Source organism: Lactuca sativa, chromosome 6 (genome assembly GCF_002870075.4).
Source record: "Lactuca sativa cultivar Salinas chromosome 6, Lsat_Salinas_v11, whole genome shotgun sequence".
NCBI classification, from domain to species: Eukaryota; Viridiplantae; Streptophyta; class Magnoliopsida; order Asterales; family Asteraceae; genus Lactuca; species Lactuca sativa.
The window spans coordinates 205809959-205830494 of record NC_056628.2 but is presented as its reverse complement, the minus strand read 5'-3'; positions in this window follow the sequence as shown (position 1 = coordinate 205830494).

Sequence of the window (20536 nt, the reverse complement as noted above, 5' to 3'; positions counted from 1 at the left end):
GATTTGCAAAACAACCCCTGTACTTTTAATTAATTCCTTTAATCGCAAAATTAATTCCAAATTAATTTCTGATTAAATATTAATTAAACAACAAGATTTCCAATTAATATATTATTTTCATAACAAATTAATAAATAATTTATATGAATTTATTATTCCAAACAATAAATTCAACTTTTCTCCAAAAGTCATCCTGTCAAGTTGCAAGAGTGAAGGCAACCCAACAGGACTTATGCTTCTATGAATTCAAGTATATATCATTTATAGTTATGGGCTTAGAAACTTAATCCAATAGTATCCCACTTGGATAAGTATAATAACTATAATTGCAAGTACAACTTCAAAAATTGACCAACACATTGTAGCTTTCAAAAGCCATTGTCGAACTCTGACCTAGTCAATTACGTGTCCTTAGATAAGTGATCAAATATTCTTCCGTTCTACAAGATATCGTATGAACATGAGACATAGATTGTAATCATTCTCTTTTTCCAAGGTTTGTTTCCCGATTTTTGATTTATGACGATTGAAATCAGACTACTAATTGAACACATCAATTCAGTCCAGGCTTGGCCAAGCGATTTAGATGTCATCATTGAATCATCGAGGGGGCCACAAATATCACTTTTTCCTATTAAGGGAAAAAGGAATGGATAAACTTAGACCCGTATGCTTGCACTATTCACTCATCAAATTATGCACAATGATACGTTTTATAACATCAAGTTACTGATGCATTTACGTATTATTAATGCACAACTAACTCGTAAACAACAACTCATATGTCTCTGTTTCAAGAATATAAGATATTATCGTCTCAAAATTTCTCGTGATAAAATCCATAAAGTAATTCTCTAAGTGTGGGTTAATCTAATACTTAAATCCCCATTTCAAAAGTACTCGTGAATTTTGCAGCAAACCATTGCTATTTGGGGTGAGCATAAACGGGTACCCGACAAAATTAGTTAGAACCGGAACCGGTGGTTCCTAGGATGTTGGAACCAGAACCGGAACCAATTACACTGGATCCTAAAATTAAAGAATTGCTCCCAGAACAGTTGGAACCAGTTCCGATTTCGGGTACCCGCTTTCTAAAATTTTCAAACTATTTTAAGCAAAAATATTAAAAATTCCAATCGATTGTCTATCAAAGGTCCTCATAATTTATAATGAGATCCCTCTCATACACATGATCACACAAACAATATGGGACCAAATGCAAAACCATTTACAACTTGTTGGTCATCTTTTAATTTATAACATCCTTTCTTTCACATTTATTGATCCGTCAAACCACGTGGGATGTTTTTGGCCACTGTCTGTATCCCAATTCCCAAGTCCACATATAATGGCAACTTTTCTTAAATATTACAATATTATAAAACATTAGCTATTAGTATTGTTGATGCCTAGTCACATTTTTTAATCTTAACACAAGCATTTTTTTAGTTTTATTTAACTTTAAATAACTACAGTTTACGATTCCTACCAATCAAACATTCAAACTGTGTACTTGTATCAATGTGTGCAATTAAAGAAACAAACGTAATATATATATATATATATATATATATATATATATATATATATATATATATATATATATATATATATCGGTTCTAGCGGGTAGCGGTTCCAAAAAAATGAGAACAGAACTGGAACCGCTTAAGGTGGTTCTAAAATTTTAGGAATCGGAACCGCCTAAGGCGGTTTCGGTTTCGGAACCGACGGTTCCACTTCCAAAAGCGGGTACCCTATTCCAATGCTCACCCCTAATTGTTATGTCTAAACCCTTAGACAATCTACAATCCAATTCACGACAGTCTTAATTCACTACTTACTTCCAAAGTATGATCGATTGTGGATGTTTTGAATAATCCAATTATTCGGGAAGTAAAACATGCGAAGTAAAACACAATAATAACCCAATTAAATATGGTCTCAAAACTATTGAATATAAATAAAACTCTTTTTATATAATCACCATATTAATCGGACTTTATTAATTGTATAATGTTTCAATTGATCAAATAAACACTTGAATTAAACATTAGTCATGTCATTGTAACACCTAGTTCCTCGGATGCATTTAACTCATTAATGTATTTATTTTGAAAGGGTAACTTGACAAGTTGGTGGCCCTAACTCATCGAGTAGAGGGCAGATTATACGCATCGTTTAACCTAACTACTCGATGAGTCAAGAGCCCTCGACCCGGCGAGTAGATCGGCCAGAGTGAAACCCTAATTTCGGGGTTTTGCACCCTATTTAAGCTCCTTAACCCCCACCCATTGGCCTCATTTCCAGCCTCCGTGTCCCAAACCCTAATCCACAAAACCCTAGAGCTTTATTTGAGAGTGTGAGCCATTTGGAGTGATCTTTGTGTACTTTTGAAGCTTGTGGACGAAGAAGAAGAAGAAGAAGAAGAAGAAGAAGAAGATAGAGGGCTCAAGAAGGGAAGAGTAAATCCACAAACTACACACCATTTGCTACATTTTCTGGTAATCAAGTTTTTATCTTGGCTATTAGTTCATTAGATCTCTTTATGTTCGTCTTTATGAGGGTTTTTGGTCCAAGAATGATAGCTTTTGGAGAATGATCGACCCAAGTGGGTATTCTTCTAGATCTAGGACCTAGAGGGGCTGATATGACATAAAGGTGCAAACTTTATGCCATTAGAGCCCCCATGCAAGCCATAGAGTGTCATATTGGCCTTTTTAGCTCCAAAAGGCCATGCATGTGGAAAAAGGTGGGAATTTTACGTGTCCAAGTAGTGTTAGAGGTTTAGTTCTGAGGTTGTAAGCTTTAGTTGGGTGTATGGATGACATAAGGACCAATTTCTAGGATCTAAGGAATTAGGGTTTGAGCTAAACCCTTTAAGAAGACGTATTAACGAGAAAAGTTAGAAAATTTACCCTTAAAAGGACAATTTAAGGGTTTTTGTGAGGTATGAAGCTTGGATCTGAAGTGTAAGGGCTTAATCCATTAAGATAGCGCAAATAGACAGGGAACTCGACGAGTCCAGAAAGGGACTCGAAGAGTTGATTCAGGTTGTCCCGATCATATGCCAGGTAGAACTCGACGAGTCTGTGAAGGGACTCGACGAGTTGACTCGATTGATCACGAGTATGAGTAGTATAGGAACTCATCGAGTTAGGAGGTAACACGATGAGTTGAGTCGACTGGTTGTTGACCTTAGCTTTGACTTTGACCAGGACGTTGACTTTGACTACGGGTAAAATGGTCATTTTACCCTAAGAAGGATTATCAGATTTTGATTAAATGTTATTGTGAAATTCATAGTCGAGGAGTCCTTGGAGCAGCCGTCAGAGATTCCTCACACGAGATTTCATAGCTAGCATACAAGGTGAGTTTCCACCAGTAGGAACGGGTCTAGGGCACTAATGCAGGCCCGTTTAGTTAGTCGTAGTTCCGGACTACGGTCCGATGCCGGGTGGGGCCCGATGTAGATTTATATGCTTTTTCGGATTCCGATCCGATGTCGGGGAGGTCACGAGGAATGCTTGTATGCTTGATGTCTTATTGATTCTTTCATGTGTTGTACTTGTATGTTTTCGGACTTCAGTACGATGTCGGGGCGGTCCCGAGGAATGTTAGTATGCTTTTGGACTACGGTACGATGGGCGGGGCCCGAGGAATGTTTAAAAAATAATGATATATGCTTAGGTTTATGTGTATTACTTTATTGTGTTCACATGTATTCCGAGATGTGCTCGTTATCGGGCGAGGCTTGATGTCGGGCGGGGCCTGATGCCAAATAAGGTTTGATGTTGGGCGGGGCCCGATGTCGGGAAAGCCGATGTCGAGTCTGACTTGATGTATCAGGGGAGGGGCCCAATATATGTTTATGTTATATGTATATGGTATGTAGTAGTTGGGGATACTCACTAAGCTTCGTGCTTATAGTTTTCAATTTTGGTTTTAGGTACTTCCACTAACAAGGGGAAGAGCTCGGGATGACTGCATGACATACACCACAGTTTTTGGCCTGGGAGGAATGACTCTGATTTTGACATATGATCTTTGTTACATTGACGGATATTATGAAATTTTGAGATACATGGTTTATGACTTTTATGTGATGGATGAGATTGATGGTTTTTACTAATGAATTAAAACAAAATTTTCGAGCTATATTTTTTGGATGTTTCAAGTTGGTATCAGAGCCTTGGTTTGAGGGATTTGGTCACACTTTCGGGTGTGTCTTAACTCAAACTAAGGAATTGGTATAAAAATTTTCAAAAGGAAAACCTTTTTATAAAAATGACTTTAAGAAAAAGAAAAGAATTTTAGAAAAAGCAAAAAGAACTTTGAAAAAACGAAAATGGTGTGGTGCATGCAATCAGCCGAGCTCAAGTAAGTACTCCCAAATTACCCATACAAGTTGATGTTATGATATGTGTATCAGCTTTATGAGAACTGCATGCTAGATTAGTACTAAGGATCTAGGAAGGATGCCTTATGTGTCTGTTATATGTATATCAGCTCTATGAACTAGTACAGATTAGTCAGGGATAGGCTGAATGAGATATGTTTGATTATGTTTACTCAATGCTCAAATTCTGCTTGCTTTTTGCTTTTTGGAGTTCTAGTTGTCTTTTACTAACTAGTAAATGAATATGTTAAGTTACATATTGCGAGGACTAAATAATTTCAGAAGTTTAGGTCTAGCTCTATTCCGCAGCTCTTGTTTGAGTCCAACCATTGTAGGGTAGGATCTCTCATTCAAAGAATTATCTAGTCTTAGTGATATGTAATGGTATTCACGAGCTAGTTAGGGGGAGACAACAGGGACTCCTTATGCAGTTGATGGAAAAGAGTGGATTGGTGATTACCCTAGGGCAAGCCTATGACGAGATTAGCGCGTGAACTAGTAGTAGTAGGAGGGACTTGGTGGAGTCAAGGCAGTTCTTGAGGAAAGTACAGATAAATGTGGAAGGTAGTATGGGACCGTACTACTGAAAGCAGAGAATCCATACTCGAATCAAGGAAGGTTGAGATGAATCTAGGAAAACTTGTAGTATATGTGATCCATTGAGATATGATGAGTATATTGATGTTTGTTATGGTGTATTTTCAGTATGGTGACGCTACGCACTAGGCTAGTTGGTACTTCAGGCACTGGTGAGGGATCAGGCTCGGGCTCTAGAGCCGAGAAGCTGGATGAGCGGACGAGGGAGTTCATCTCGTTTGAGATCACATGCAACATTCTAGACCAGAATCCTATGATCTTTGGTTCGGTCAAGGAGGGTATTTTGGAGCTTCTAGATGAGAAGCCGAGTGCTTTCCGCACCAAGATGGCGGCCATGATGGTGTCTTGCACACTGACTTTCAGGGAGTTCAGGGCTTGTGGAGCTCCCAACTACTATGGGGCTCGGGACCCCATTACGAGCACTAGATGGTTGGCGGATGTCGCCAACGCATTTCGCACTAGCAGATGTCCCGATGGGGACAAGGTTTGACTTGCATCCTATCTTCTAAAGGACATGGCGCATGATTGGTAGGAGGAGGTCACACGAGACATTGGGGATGATACAGTTCTAGATGCTATGACCTGGAGTGATTTCTTGGGCAGGTTCAGGGCCGAGTTTTCACCTGTAATTGAGATGCAACAGCCTATGAGGGAGTTCCAGACTTCTAGGATCTTGAGCAGATGACAGAGATAGTGGCGAAGATCACCGGCAAGTTAAGGGAAAGGGCCCTTCTCGTTCTGCAATATGTGGTAGACGAGGAGATGAAAAATGCCCGATATCATGAGATGTTTTGTAGTGATACCCGCCAGTTTGTGAGCCGCTCCAGCTGCAAGACGCTTGAGGATATGATCGCTAGGGCTCGAGAGAGGGAGTTGGATTTGGAGATGGAGAGGAAGAGGAAACCATATGGGGTTCAGACTGGCAGTTTGGGGCAAGAAGCCCAAGTATCAGACCACGAATCGAGGAGCCAGTAGGGCCGCAGCCGGTGTGGCAAGTGCGGAAAGATGCATGAGGAGGCGTGCAGGGCGGGGAGTTCGGGCTGCTTCAAGTGCGGTCGAACTGGTCACATAAGCAGGGATTGCACAGCTACCACCACCACCACAGTAGTTTCAGATCTGGTTTGCTTTCAGTACAATCAGAGGGGACACAAAAAGGCCCAATGTATGTGTGTAGCAGCAATAGGACAGGTGGCTGCACCCGCTCTTGCCACGCTAAGGATTACAGATGGCCGTCAGGGCCGGGCAAAGGCACCTACGGCGAGGAGTAGGGCTTTTCAGCTTACTGCAAAGGAGGCACGTGTTGCTCCCGATGTTGTGACGGGTATGTATTCTCTCCTTATTTCTTTATTTGTATTGATTATTGTTTATGTTTACTTTTTTTGTTATAGGATCGTTCTTAGTGAACGGTATATCAGCTTTGGTACTATTTGATTCGGGGTTTACCCGATCTTTTGTCTCACTCGTGCTCAACAAGTGATCCATAGGGGTTCCAGGGGAGCTAGATTGCCCACTTGATGTAGAGATAGAAGATGATAGGACTGTTCGGGTTGCAAGGGTTCACCGAGGATGCACATTACAGTTGTTCGACGAGTAGTTTTCCGTGGATTTGGTTCCTATTCCCCTGCGAGGGAATAATGTTATAGTGGGTATGGATTGGTTGAGCCCCAATGGGGCAGTGATCGACTGCGAGCAACAACTAGTGAGGGTTCGGACTCCTAGTGGGGGAGGGTTGGTGTTCCAGGGCGAGAGGCCACAGCGCGGACCGACTCTATGTTCAGCAGCGAGGGCGAGGCGCTACCTTCATCAAGGTTACGCAGGTTATGTCATTTATGTTATGGATACCTGGGATAAGGGTAAGGCAACAGTGGATTATGTATTGATCGTGCGAGAGTACCCGGATGTATTCCCAGAGGATTTTCCTTGGATACTTCCGGAGAGACAGGTCGAGTTCAGGATTGACCTAGTCCCTGGTGTGGCTCCGATAGCCAAGGCACCATGTCGGTTGGCTCCTCCCGAGATGCAGGAGTTGTCTACGCATCTGCAAGAGCTGCTAGACAAGGGATTTATCATACCGGGATTTATCAGACCGAGTAGTTTTCCATGGGGAGCTCCAATCCTATTTGTGAAGAAGAAGGATGGGTCACATCGCATGTGTATAGACTACCGGGAGTTGAATACGGTAACAATGAAGAACCCTTACCCCCTCCCGAGGATTGATGATTTGTTTGACCAGCTACAGGGCGCATCTTGGTTCTCCAAGATTGATCTGCGATCAGGTTATCACTAGATGCGAGTCAGGGATGAGTACGTACAGAAGACAGCTTTTAGGACTCGCTATGGTCATTATGAATTTGTGGTAATGTCGTTTGGGCTCACCAACGCTCCAGCCACATTCATGGACCTCATGAACTGTGTGTGCAAACCAATGTTGGATCGGTCTGTAATAGTCTTCATTGATGACATATTGGTTTACTCCAAGACTCAGGAGTAGCATGAGGAGCACATGAGGGAGCTGTTGGAGCCATTGAGGAAGGAGATACTTTTCGCAAAGTTCTCCAAGTATGAGTTTTGGTTGTGCGAGGTGCAGTTTCTGGGGCACCTTGTCAACCAGAAGGGTATTCTGGTCAATTCGGCCAAGATAGAGGTTGTGATGCAGTAGGAGATTCCGAGGTCACCAACTGAGATTCAGAGTTTCCTGAGTCTACCGGGCTATTATCGGAGATTTATTCAGGATTTCTCCAAGATCACTATTCCCTTGAACCGACTAACCAAGAAGTCGGTAACCTCCACTGGGGGCCTGAGTAGCAGGCAACTTTCGAGACTCTCAAACAGCGGTTATGCAAGGCATCGATTTTGACCTTGCCGGAGGGAGTCGATGACTTCGCAATTTACTATGACGCTTCGATCATAGGCATGGGAGTGGTATTGATGCAGCGGGGTCGTGTGATAGCTTACGCATCGAGGCGGTTAAAGCCTCACGAGGCTAACTATCCGACAGACGATTTAGAGTTGGGGGTTGTGGTGGTCGGCCTCAAGATTTGGCGGCATTACCTCTATGGGGTTCGTTTTACCATTTACATGGACCATAAGAGTTTGAGGTACCTCATGGATCAGCCGAATCTGAACATGAGGCGGTGTCGGTGGTTAGATGTTGTGAAGAACTATAATTGTGAGATCCTTTACCACCCGGTCAAGGCCAACATGGTGGCCGATGCCCTGAGCTGCAAGGCAGTAGCAGCCCCGATTCTAGATATATGTATGAGGATGACAATGATTAATCCATTGTTGGAGCAAATCAGAGAGGCGCAAGTAGATGGCCTGAAGGAGGAGCGCCAGAAGTGCGAGCAGATCGTAGGCCGAGTGGCCTCATTTGATTATGATAGTTGTGGGTTGCTGACCCTGCATGGGAGGGTCTGGGTTCCGTACTAGGGCGGAGTATGACATATTCTGATGGATGAGGCCCATAAGTTGAGGTTCACCATCCATCTTGGGGCGACGAAGATGTACAGAGGTCTACGCCCTAATTATTGGTTGCCCTACATGAATCGGGATGTGGCTTGGTATGTTGAGAGATGCTTGACCTACAGGAAGGTCAAGGCAGAGCACCAGAGGCCCCATGGAAAGATGCAGCCTTTAGACATTCCCGTGTGGAAATACGCAGATATCACTATGGATTTCATCACTAAGCTTCCCAGGACCGCACGTGGGGTTGATTCGATATGGATCATAGTGGATCGGTTGACCAAAAGTGCTCATTTTATCCCGATCTAGGAGAGTATATCGGCCGAGAAGCTGGCCGAGATTTATGTGCGGGAGGTAGTGGAAAGACATGGAGTGTCTGTCTCGGTGGTGTCAGACCGAGATGTTCGTTTCACTTCCAGATTCTGGAAGCGGTTTCATGATGAGATGGGTACTCCTCTCCACTTCAGCACCGCTTTCCACCCCCAGACAGATGGACAGAGCGAGAGGACGATACAGACTCTTGAGAACATGCTACGCGTATGTGTTTTGGATTTCGGTGACAGTTATGATACGTATCTTCCGTTAGCAGAATTTTTGTATAACAACAGTTACCACGCCAGCATAGACCGGCCTCCCCTTGAGATGCTCTATGGGAGGAAGTGTAGGACCCTAATCTATTGGGGCGAGGTTGGTCAGAGAGTCATGGGGAGTACTGAGATAGTACTCAAGACTACAGAGCAGATCTAGCAGGTCCGGAGCAGGCTTCAAACTGATTAGAGTCAGAAAAAGAGCTACTCCGACAAGCGGCGTTCAGACTTGGAGTTTCAGGTGGACGATATGGTCCTCCTGAAGGTGTCACCTTGGAAAGGTGTCATCCAGTTTCGAAAGCGGGGCAACCGGGGCCCCAGGTACATTGGTCCTTTCAGGATTATAGCCCGGGTGGGAAAGGTAGCATATCGGTTGGACCTTCCAGCAGAGCTCAGTCAGATCCACAACACTTTCCATGTTTCCAGTTGCGGAAGTTCTTAATGGATGATTCAATGATTGTGCCCTTGGAGGATATTTAGGTTGACGATAGCCTGAACTACATTGAGATACCGGTGGTGATTTTGGATCGCAAGACAAATACCTTGAGGAACAAGGTTGTTCAGTTAGTAAAGGTACAGTGGTAGCACCGCAAGGGTTCTGAGTGGACTTAGACGCAACAGACTTCGAGTACGAAGTCTAAGACAAGTGGAGGAGAATTGTAACGCCTGGTTCTTGGTAAGCATTTAACTCATTAATGTATTTATTTTGAAAGGGTAAATTGACGAGTTGTGGCCCTAACTCGTCGAGTAGAGGACAGATTATACGTGCGATTTAAGCTACCTACTCGACGAGTCAAGAGCCCTCGACTCGACAAGTAGATCGGCCAGAGTGAAGCCCTAATTTCGGGGTTTTGCAACCTATTTATGCTCCTTAACCCCCAACCCTTAGCCTCATTTCCAGCCTCCCTATCCCAAACCCTAATCCACAAAACCCTAGAGCATTATTTGAGAGTGTGAGCCATTTGGAGTGATCTTTGTGTACTTTTGAAGCTTGTGGAAGAAGAAGAAGAAGATAGAGGGATCAAGAAGGGAAGAGTAGATCCACAAACTACACACCATTTGCTACATTTTCTAGTAATCAAGTTTCTATCTTGGTAATTAGTTCATTAGATCTCTTTATTTCTGTCTTTATGAGGGTTTTTGGTCCAAGAATGATAGCTTTTGGAGAATGATCGACCCAAGTGGGTATTCTTCCAGATCTAGGACCTAAAGGGGTTGATATGACATAAAGGTGCAAACTTTATGCCATTGGAGCCCCCATGCAAGCCATAGAGTGTCATATTGGCCTTTTTAGCCCCAACAGGTCATGCATGTGGAAAAAGGTGGGAATTTTACGTGTCCAAGTAGTGTTAGGGGTTTAGATCTGAGGTTGTAAGCTTTAGTTGGGTGTATGGATGACATAAGGACCACTTTCTAGGTCCTAAGGAATTAGGGTTTGAGCTAAACCCTTTAAGAATAGGTATTAACGGGAAAAGTTAGAAACTTTACCCTTAAAAGGACAATTTAAGGGTTTTTGTGAGGTATGAATCTTGGATCTGAAGTGTAGGGGCTTAATCCATTAAGATAGCCCAAATGGACAGGGGAACTCGGCGAGTCCAGAAAGGGACTCGACGAGTTGAGTTGGGTTGTCCCGATCATATGCCAGGTAGAACTCGACGAGTCTGTGAAGGGACTCGACGAGTTGACTCGGTTGATCATGAGTCTGAGTAGTATAGGAAATCATCGAGTTAGGAGGTAACTCGATGAGTTGAGTCGACTGGGAGTTGACCTTAACTTTGACTTTGACCAGGACGTTGACTTTGACCACGGGTAAAATGGTCATTTTACCCTAAGAAGGATTATCAGATTTTGATTAAGTGTTATTGTGAAATTCATAGTCGGGGAGTCCTTGGAGCAGCCGTCAGAGATTCCTCACACAAGATTTCACATAGCATACAAGGTGAGTTTCCACCAGTAGGAACGGGTCTAAGGCACCAAGGTCGGCCCGTTTAGTTAGTAGTAGTCCCGGACTACGTTTCGATGACGGGCGGGGCCCGATGTAGATTTATTTGCTTTTCCGGATTTCAATCTGATGTCGGGGCGGTCTCGAGGAATGTGTGTATGCTTGATGCCTTTGTGATTCTTTCATGTGTTGTACTTGTATGTTTCCGGACTTCAGTTCGATGTCGTGGCGGTCCCGATGAATGTTAGTATGCTTCTGGACTACGGTGCAATGTCGAGCAGGGCCCGGAGGAATGTTTAAATGTTAATGATATATGCTTAGGTTTATGTGTATTATTTCATTGTGTTCACATGTATTCCAAGATTGCTCGATGCTGGGCGAGGCTCGATGCTGGGCGGGGCCCGATGCCGGGAAAGCCGATGTCGAGCCTGACTCGATGTAGTAGGGGCGGGGCCCAACTGTTTATGTGATGTGTATGGTTTGTGGTAGTTGGGGAGACTCACTAAGCTTCGTGCTTACAGTTTTTAGTTTTTGTTTCAGGTACTTCCACTAGCAAGGGGAAGAGCTCGGGATGACTGCATAGCACACACCACAGTTTTTGGCCTGGGAGGAATTACTTTGATTTTGACATATGATTTTGTTACATTGACAGATATTATGATATTTTTAGATACATGGTTTATGACTTTTATGTTATGGATGATATTGATGGTTTTTACTAATAAATTAAAACGAAATTTTTGGGCTATATTTTTGGGATGTTTCATCCATGTTCTTAAACATGCATACTATGTTTCTCTATGGTCCTTCCTTTATGAACAGATCAATTAGATATAATTCCAATGATGCTCATTTCACAATTCCAAATCGTTATTACAAGTTTAAGAATTCCAAATTCTTGTCACTACTAAATATGTGTTAGAGTCTAACCTTGCATGTAATATCCTTTTGTGATGACGTGGCGTCAAAGTCACCGAGACTTAGCCAAGTAAGTCACACAATGCTCCATTTAAACTTTGTTATTTAAAACAGTTTCATTGTTACGAAGTTTCAAATTCAAGATACAATTCTTGAACACCTTCATTGTGTTAAGGTTTCTAACTCATATGTAGATTCCAATAACCAACTCCATTATGAAACATTTCCATATCCCCATATGACTATCAATTCTGATCAAGAATTATCCCAATCATAAACATATCAATATGATCCTTCCATATTTATACTTCCAACTGTCCACAAACAATCAATCTTTAGCGAACCTCAGATTGTCCTTGACAATTGTTTAACAACTCTAGTCATATCCAGTTCTTATCCTTTTCCCTTAAATGCCCTAGGCATTTGGAAAATCAGAACAAGTAAATATTATAGCATATGTAATAAATATTATATCTGAAGCATATGGGATTCGATACATAATAAAGATTTGATACTTGATCAGTCTATTGTTATAATATTTCCATATATTGAATTTCCTATGTTGAATTGCTTCAACACAATATTCATATATGTTCATGACTAAGTTCCATTAAAACTTCAATCTAAACTTTTAGATTTGAAAGGATGTATGAGTGCCCTCTCCCCTAAGCTTATTATAGTGAAAAAATTTCTCAAACATTGCAACTTGAAAATTGAAAACTTTGTTTCCTACCAATAGTATTGCCAACCTGCAACACTTAACATAACAACTATGCTCCCACTAGCATAATAATTATGTTTCTATCTGCATAACAACTATGCTTCCACTAGCTTTGACATGTACTCATAAATCAACTGGACTTCTAGAAATCAATACCATTGACTTTCTTTCTAAATTTCAGATTTCTAATACGTGATGCTTTGATAAGTCTTCATCTAGACTTCTCAAGCTCATATGTCTTTCATTAGATAGCATATGTGTGTATTTAAACCCTTTCAGAATTTACAACAATAAGTCTTGAATGTTCAAACAATTCTTTTTCCATTTCTCACATTGAGAATGCAATTATCACAACTGCTAACCATAGTGATATCAATCAGATTTAAAATCTACTAGCGAAAGTGTTTCCTCACAATCATTTTCATGAGTTAGAACGAAACCTTTTGTCACCTAGATTTTATGGTGTATGTGTTCCTATCCATGTGGCCCCGCTTCACAACTCACCTCAAGGTCGTTTCGCTACTTATAACGTAGCTAGCATCGCAGATTCCGAAACCCAAAAAAGCTTTTTTTACCACAAAAGAAGATAATTTGAGAATAAATTGTACCATGAAAGGGAAGTTACATAATTGGTTGGACCAATCTTTTTCGTGAGTTGCCATCAAAAAAGAAGTAGATATCTATTCATGTATCTTTGAAAAAATAGTAGTTGTTATATATAAAACAATAGATATGTTGGGAAACTCATGTTGTATACAATTTTGTTTCGATATATAAAAAAAATATTAGTTATTTAAACTAACGTAGGATATCACTGAATGCAGACAACAATTTAATTGTACATTTGATTCAAATCAAACATAAGACAATGGTTTGGACTTTTTAGACCACCTAAAAGCATTAATCCTACTTGACGCTCACATTATTTTCTTGTTATTTGGTAAAACATATGGATTTTAGACGACTATGCTCATTTCTATGTCATCAAGAACATTCTTTTTTATTGACCCCTCTCATTGTGATGGATTACGCTCATTGTTTTTTGGATCGGCCCGCTTGACATTTCTCCATGATCGGTGATTTAACAATCATAATCTTCAATGAAAATTTCCTACTTAGAAGGATCTGGAAAGGGAATAGACTATCTCATGGTATGTATCTTAATAAATATATATCCTATAAAAGGCGATAATCGGATCGTTGTACTGGGAATAATTTAGTTATGTTTAGGTGGCTATCACATAACAACAACATAAACTAGATAACTACCACTTCCAATATGATAACATCCCTCATGCAAATAAAGTTTGTCGTTTTTACTATAGTTGCATACCTTATATTTGACATTCTAGATGTTGAGGTACAATCCTGTGAGAACATTTATTACTTTTGTTATCATTTTTTCTCCACCCAATGAATGATTGATTATTGAAATTCACTACATAAGATAAAATCATTTTAATTCAACAATGGCATAAAATCGTGCAATCTAACAAATTATATTTGTTTACCTAAGAATTTTTTACATTGACAATGTCATTTCTTCATCGTATAGTGAAAGAAATCAATAACCATCATTACAAGCATATCCCAGTCATACGTCTTTAGACTTGGCACCGTTGGAAGACAATATATTTTAACGTTATCCATAGATGCATGTCTTTTCCCATTTGTTCGATCAACATTGTCAAGTATTTCACATTCTTGGATCCTGACACAACCTATCCTAGCAAGATTTCCTTAAAAATATAACATTTTTGTAGGCTTTTCATGTACTCTAATACGACATATGAGTTTTTCTATTTTTATCGAACATTGCTTATCAATTCATGAACAAAGGATGGCAAAAAGGTATGTGATATACGTTTAATAAGACATTTCTAAAGGCTATGTCAATGGAACTAGTTATATCAGATATGATGGTTAAAATATTACAATTCATCGATGCATTCTCGTAACTTTTCTAAAAACCACTTTTGCACAATTTTGATAAGGAACAAATCTGATTATGCCTTTCTTCCACGTTGTTTTATGAGAGAATCATGATATTTGTATCCACCTGCTCCCAAAGAAAGACACTATGAAGAATATGGGCTACGATATCATAGATGATTTTGGACTTCAAAGATCAGTGGAAAAATATTATTTTAGACAAGTAAAATATGATCAAGAAACTACCGGTGTGTGTATATATATATATATATATATATATATATATATATATATATATATATATATATATATATATATATATATATATATATATATATATATATATATATATATATATATATATATATATATATATATATATATATATATATATATATATATATATATATATATATATAGGGTTAGGTTCATATGACACGGCCTAATTTTGTGAGACCGTGAGACACATTTTTTAATTTTTTTTAATTAATTTAAATTCCGAAAATAATATTTAAAAAAAAAATTTTTGATTTTTCCATTTATTTTGTATTTTAAAATTATTTTTAGATTTGGTCTTACGGTCTCATAAAATTAGAATGGTCTCAAATGAACCTGAACATATATATATATATATATATATATATATATATATATATATATATATATATATATATATATATATATATATATATATATATATATATATATATATATATAAAAGTTAATATTGTGTTATGTTGTATATAAATGATTAAATAGATCAATACAAGCAACGTTTAAACAAGAAAATATCTTTGAACATATATAAATAAAAAGGTTAATGACATAAAAGACATTATGTTTTTTTTTTCAATTTTGACATTATTTTTTTTTTGTTTTAAATCGAACATCACATTTTCTAGTTTTTTTTTCAATGTTTGATATTTTCCTCTTTATTTAATGTCACAAAAGATATTGTCTTTTCACCCTTTACGCTTTGAACACTGTATTTTCTATTTTTTATTCTAAAGAAACTATGTTTTAGTTTTTTATATCTGATAATTTTGATATCGTATTTTCCAACTCAGCATGAAAAACAACAAGGTGTTTCGGTGGGTCGTCATGAAATAGTCAATATTGAATAAAATTGATTTTGAACAAAAAATAATACAGTGTCAAACTAAAAAATAAAAATATAATGTGTTTTGTCCTAAATAAAATAACTTTATTAAAAAAATCCCGATTCGTGTCCTTGTTTTTCTCATGAATTATTGATTAATTGCCTTTCAAAATACGTTAAAGGTAAAGTAAATTACTCCTTGTTTTTCTCATGAATTATTGATTAATTGTCTTTCAAAGTACGTTAAAGGTAAAGTAAATTAATACACATAAGGGGCAGCACACTTACTTTTGTTTACTTAACATATTGATATCAATCGGATCATCTTTGTCGTCTAATCCACTTGTTTAAATTATTTAAAATAAATAATAAATAATTAAATTGATGTTTGTTTTAAGTACAAGACCCCAACCCATACCTCTTCTTTGTCATTTTTTCACGTTGGCCTCCTTTCTTCCTTACATTCAAGAGTCAATACTCCTTCCTGTGAGCCCCATGCGTTTATTATTTGATACTTATTTTGTTCTAGTGTAGTATTTTTCAGTTTTAAAAGGTTTAGTGTCATTTTTTTTATAATCCATGTGGGTGGGGTGTAGTATTGACGACACTCATGCGTTTATTAAAGTTAATGACATCTAAGCATAATACAATCTAATCACTCTCAATTCTCAAATAATGACATCTAAGCATAATACAATCTAATCACTCTCAATTCTCAAATATTTGGTAGGAATGGATTAATGTGACTATGAGTTTATTAAAGTTATTTGTGTTTGATTTGGATCATGCGTTTATGACTCAGGAGGAATACGATTAATGTTAAAAGTTAGGGTTCAATTTGATTGGTAGGAACAACTTATATGAGTTTAGGTCGAATAAACTAGGATTATATCTATAAGCTTTATGTTCTGATAATATATGTTAATATAGATTGATTAGAGTTGGTTATATTTCATTATGCCTTTGTTTTATAGTTTACTATATGAGAACGTAGATTGTTCAAGTGTATATTAACTACATTTCATTATGCTTTGTGTATATTAACTACATTCGTTAATTGTTCGTTAATGGCTTAACTCTAAGGTTATGGATACATGTCGTTTACGCCTTTACGGTTTAAGAGAATTATGTTTCATTAATTTTTTTTTGCTGCCATTCAGTTCTAATTTCTAATACAAAGATATCAACCTTCACGACAAAATAAATATATAATTAAACTGCAGTAGAATAAAATCTACAACCTCAACTTAAGTAATCTTTACAAGAGGACTATATTACCATATGTATACGAAACTTATTACTCTTAAATGTACACGATCTACTAAATAATAAGAATTCCAGAAGCAATACGAAAGCCATAAATTTCGATAAGGAAGTACAAATATAGTTGAAATTTGATATACTTTTTGAACAAAATTGAGTAATATCTAAAAGACAAAATTTTCTAAATGGTTAATCTGCTTTTTAGAAATATGAGATATAGTCTCTAAATTTAAAAAACATGTTGAATGGTCCTTGTGGCTTCAAATTTTTAACAAACTGTCCTTTTTGCTCACCCCGTAAGCTTTTGACCGTTAACTGACATTTAATAAATATAGTACAAAAACATTTTCGTCTCACTTCACTACCAGAACAGCCATTTATGAGTTTTTGTTTTTTTAAATAAAATATCTCTTCTAACAAAAGACTTCTAACTTTGCCACATGTCATTATTTTACATCATATTTTTGCCATGTGACAGGTTTTTAGTGCACCCTTTGTTTTTCATGCCCACTCATTTTGAGTCTCATTGATCATATCCCAAAAATTAAGCACATATTCCTTAATTAAAGATACAGATTGTTTATATCCCAATAAATCAGACAAAATAGTTTGAATTTTATTTAGTAACAAGATTTTAGGAAATTGATACGTTCCAATTTTAAAATTTGACGAGCTTCATATATACATCAAACTGCTTATTAATGGATTACAGACTTACATTCCATATTACCACGGCCGATCCATTAGTTCTTCATACCCGGGGCGAGACAAAAAATAAATGCCCCAATAGTACACGGCTGATGCCAGTCCATTTTCATTAAGTGAGTTTGGAGTGTTTAATGTGAAGTTTATATAGAAAAAGAGTTCATGTAGTATTAAATTTGTCAAATCTATACAAATGCTACTAACTAAAGAGTTATAGTTGCTTTCATGTTTTATTAAATTTATACAAATTTTACTAATTAACTTTTGCTGTAAATGCTTTCATTTTGTCAGTAATATCAAACACCCAAAGGCCATAGACAAATATATTTAAATGCTCGTATGTAAAGTGCCAGCAAAGCTATAAAGACAAATATATACCAAGCAATAAAAGATCTGAAAGGGGCTAATTAAACTCCCCACAACGATTATGTAAAATGTAAAAACATGTTTCTATAATTGTAGCGAATCTCCAGTCGAAGTAAACAACAATCAAGCAAATCAGATAAAGACATACTCAAAATAGCAACGAGTTTTCCAAATCTCTAACCAGATACTTCAGTAAAAACAAATCACCCCAACCATCCAAAGCTCTTAAAATATAGCCAAAAAAAGACCACCTCGTAAAAGGATACCTCCAAACATGGCCGAAATAGCATTGAAATTTTGAGTTTACACTAGATTAGAAACAAAGTATAAGAAAAAGCTACAAAACATTGAATAAACTATTGAAAATAATTTGTGACAACACCAAATTTCAACTTTCTGCTTTAAGGACTACCTCAGATGAAATGAAAACCATCAGTAGAAAAGAAATTACACAAACAGTAAGAATCACAACACCAAATCCATTTCAGAATTCTTTCCAAATGCTCGACTTATGTATAAATCAAACCCCTGACCAAAAACACAATGATCAAATTAAGAGATGATGATTGATGGCAGCAGATTTATAAAGAAATTAGTAATAGATTAAGAAAAATAAAACTTACCCAAATCAATTGAAGAGAAACCAGAAATCGAAAAATCCAACAAGTCCTTCCTACTTTCGTCGCCCCCGGAGTTTGCTTCAGGTTATAACATAAATCGAACTCACAATAAAAAAATCGAGCTCCAAGTCTCCAACTTGCACACAAATCTGAAATCTAAAATCGCAATACTATCAAAAATCTGAAAGCGCAATACTATGATATTATTGAGATGATCGATTAAGTGGAGCAGTAGGTTTATTTGAAGAAAACTAATGACACTGAAGAATGGAAATCTGATGTCGAAGGATGGTAAAGGGTATCAATGAATCTGTTAATTCGATTTAGAATTTAGATCCGGCTCCTCGGTCTCTACAAACTCGTACGTTTTTCTTGGGGGCGACTGAATTTACCGATTTGGCTATTGCAATTCTCAAGGCGATTCAATTATTTGGCGCTCACCAACACGCATTCGCTCTTGCCTTGCTCTCAAACGATCGACTGAACTTCTTGCTCTTGGACTAAACTTTTGGGCTAACATAATATACATGTGGACTAAATTTATGCCCCTCCTTATATGTTGCCCTGGGCCTTAGCCCAACTCGCCCATGTATTGGGCCGGCCCTACATATTACCACATAACAATCACCACAACCACAACCTACTCAAGAAAAAAAAAAACGAGTCATGTTAAAAGGAGGGAAACGAAATCGATTTGTTTTGGTTGATGTATCGGCTAGATGGTGATTTCTTTCGCTCTCAATTAGTTCAAAATCTTGAACCATGTTTGATTTTTTTGTATTTCAATTTTTAGCCCTAAATCGATTTTTGTTGTTAAACTAGGTTCGATTTCAGAAAAGCTTCAGGATACTCAAAATCCCAGCGAATATTCATTGGCATAAACTTCATTCTAACAGGAAAAAAAAAACTTTTTTCTCTTATTTTTTCATCTAAAGTCGTATGTTGATTTTTTTATTATGATAATTTTTATTTGGATTATTCCTTCGGTATGTCATCTCTTGATTATATGAATTCAAAGTCAAATTCCTTAATACACGATTGGTGAACGACTTTCGGGTTGTGTTTCAGTGGCGAAAAATAGGAGTGGAGGCAATAAAGAACCAAGAGCAAGTTTGTATTCCTGCATTGCAATTCTTAATCATATAATCAGTTTCTATTAAACCCTAAAGCTCTGAAGACCTTATTGAGTCTGCAAACCAATCATCTAGCGGTTTGTCTTTTAAGGTTAGTCTATGGCGATCATTTGAGTAACATTCATGGTTCTTCTACTTTGCTTTATTTCTTTTTTCCCTGCATATGCCTCTATTGGTTTTTTTTGCTTCAATTAAAAAAAATATTGTTAACTTCACAGGTTAGTTTACGGCATGGCGTTTTGTATTATGAGATTTGAAAGTTTCATGAGATTTTGATGATATTCCTTAATTGATTGATTTTTTTATGGAAAACAATGACATTTACCTATATTACAACAATTTCAAGTAGGGTTTTGAGTGTGGGTGTCGATTGAATTTTTGTAATATATCTATGTGGTGGCTCTGTTTTGTCATTTTGTATGTAATCAGATGCTTGCCTACATACAATCTTTGAATCATTGAATCACGTGAAAATGATGTTTCAAGGTTTATATTAATGTTAAAACACTACATAACATTTGATCAAATTTTAAAAACATAATTCTTTTACAAGATTTTGTGTATTTGTTTGTTCGGGTTAACTTCCTGGTTATCAAACTCATATGTTAAGGCCAATTGTCTTCTACATTATTGGAGATTCTCACTCCTAAATTAAAGATAAAATTGTTCGAATTACACTTAAGAGCTAAAATATTGCGGCAAATTGGATTTTATACAATAACATTCAGTTTTGCAAAACCAAAAGTATACTCTACTTTAAATTGATTTTTATGACATAAATAAGAATAACCTTAT